Source organism: Aplysia californica, unplaced genomic scaffold (assembly GCF_000002075.1).
Source record: "Aplysia californica isolate F4 #8 unplaced genomic scaffold, AplCal3.0 scaffold00996, whole genome shotgun sequence".
NCBI lineage: Eukaryota > Metazoa > Mollusca > Gastropoda > Aplysiida > Aplysiidae > Aplysia > Aplysia californica.
In genome coordinates this window covers 220320-222837 of record NW_004798266.1, presented here as the reverse complement: position 1 = coordinate 222837, position 2518 = coordinate 220320, and the positions used below count along the sequence as shown (strand labels likewise).

The 2518-nt window shown below is 41.3% G+C and overlaps 1 protein-coding gene across 1 annotated transcript in view; it reads right to left on the bottom strand.

Moving 5' to 3' along the window:
• Nucleotides 1-2518, bottom strand: part of LOC101846175 (dymeclin) — a gene marked incomplete at its 5' end in the record, with an annotated part of 21766 nt that overhangs the window by 1718 nt on the left and 17530 nt on the right.

Below are 2518 nucleotides of genomic sequence, written 5' to 3'. Positions count from 1 at the left end.
ATTACAGCACAACCTATGATAGGGTTTGACACAATAGAATTGGAAATCCTCCATTGAGGTCTATAATGATCTATATAAATCTAGATCTAGATCTAGATTCTATTAGAACAAGAGAGTCGGACTTTTGAATGAATCCACACGATCTGAACAATTGAATTAGTCAACAAACGAAATTCAAAATGGCCGCTCGAGCACGAAACTGAAAGTAGATAATTTAGGTTGTCGTCCTTTTCCGTATTCGCATTTCTACTTAGGTTCCGACAATTATGTCGGAAACGCCGACGTCGGCAGTCGGCGGTGCGCGCGTCGGCGGTCGGCACGAAAACGAAAGTGCCGACGAAGCCGACGGGGAAAAAAGGGGTCGCTGGCAGTCGGCCAGGCCTCACACTACGCACATTGACTGATACAGGTGGGCCTAGCGATAGCATCGGCCGGTTCGCGGGTCGGGTCGCGATTGTCGGATTTCAGACGATTGTCGGCAAACATGCAGGTCTACAGCAGTTCCCTGTTGTAGATCAGGCACAGTTATGAGCGTGACATGAATCAGCCTATTTACAATTCTACTGTGCTTGAACGAGAAATGTCCCCCCTTTGGGAATGGCCTAAAGACACTACAATCAGTGGCACCACCTGGGGGTACATCACCTCTAAGACGCGGCACTCGTATCACCTAATTGTGTTGCAAGAGCCGTAAAACATTTACTAAAACTAAAAAAAACTGTATTACTGTGACTGTCCACAGCACTCACCTTCAGCTTATCCTTCTTGAAGGTGAGACTTCCGTCCTTGATGGTCTGAAGGACATCACCCGGGGAGGGGTTCGAACCCAGGGGCTCCAGTCTTGCTGAGAAAAACGCTATCACCTGTGAATTGGTAAAACGATATACGTTTAAAGGACCAAAACAAACCGGAAACTCATGTATGTAAAGCATCTTTTCCACAGATACATCAGACCGAGCTGAGGTTCAAACCACACATACTGTGTCATTACTATAATAACTACCATCACCATGTACTGTATCTATGCTATAATAACTATCATCACCATGTACTGTATCTATGCTATAATAACTATCATCACCATGTACTATACTATAACTACATCCCCACCATGTACTGTATCTATGCTATAATAACTATCATCACCATGTACTGTATCTATGCTATAATAACTACCATCACCATGTACTGTATCTATGCTATAATAACTATCATCACCATGTACTGTATCTATGCTATAATAACTATCATCACCATGTACTGTATCTATGCTATAATAACTATCATCACCATGTACTGTATCTATGCTATAATAACTATCATCACCATGTACTGTATCATCACATACTGTGTCTGTACTATAATAACCATCGCCATGTACTGTATCTATGTCACTATCTAGGTCACCACCAAGTACTATGTTACTATCTAGGTCACCACCAAGTACTATGTTACTATCTAGGTCATCACGTACTGTGTCAATGTTACTATCTAGGTCACCACCAAGTACTATGTTACTATCTAGGTCACCACCAAGTACTATGTTACTATCTAGGTCACAACAAGTACTATGTTACTATCTAAGTCACCACCAAGTACTATGTTACTATCTAGGTCACCACCAAGTACTATGTTACTATCTAGGTCACCACATCATACTGTGTCTGCACTATAATAACCATCATCATATACTGTACCTATACTATAATAACTATCATCACCATGTATCTATGCTATAACTACACCACCACCACCTACTGTGTCTATGTTACTATCTAGGTCACCACCAAGTACTATGTTACTATCTAGGTCACCACCAAGTACTGTGTTACTATCTAGGTCATAACCAAGTACTATGTTACTATCTAGGTCACCACCAAGTACTATGTTACTATCTAGGTCACCACCAAGTACTGTGTTACTATCTAGGTCATAACCAAGTACTATGTTACTATCTAGGTCACCACCAAGTACTATGTTACTATCTAGGTCACCATCAAGTACTATGTTACTATCTAGGTCACCACCAAGTACTATGTTACTATCTAGGTCACCACCAAGTACTGTGTTACTATCTAGGTCATAACCAAGTACTATGTTACTATCTAGGTCACCACCAAGTACTATGTTACTATCTAGGCCACCACCAAGTACTATGTTACTATCTAGGTCACCACCACATACTGTGTCTGCACTATACTAACCATCATCATACACCGTACCTATACTCTAATAACTATCATCACCATATACTATACTATAACTACATCGCTGGCACGTGGGAGTAGACCAGGTGGGGGTTGTACTGTATCTATGTTACTATCTAGGTCACCACCACTTACTGTGTCTATGTTATAATAACCACCACCACGTACTGTATCTATGCTATAACCACACCCCCACCATTTACTCTGTCTACGTTACTATCTAGGTCACCACCATTTACTCTGTCTACGTTACTATCTAGGTCACCACCATTTACTCTGTCTACGTTACTATCTAGGTCACCACCATTTAC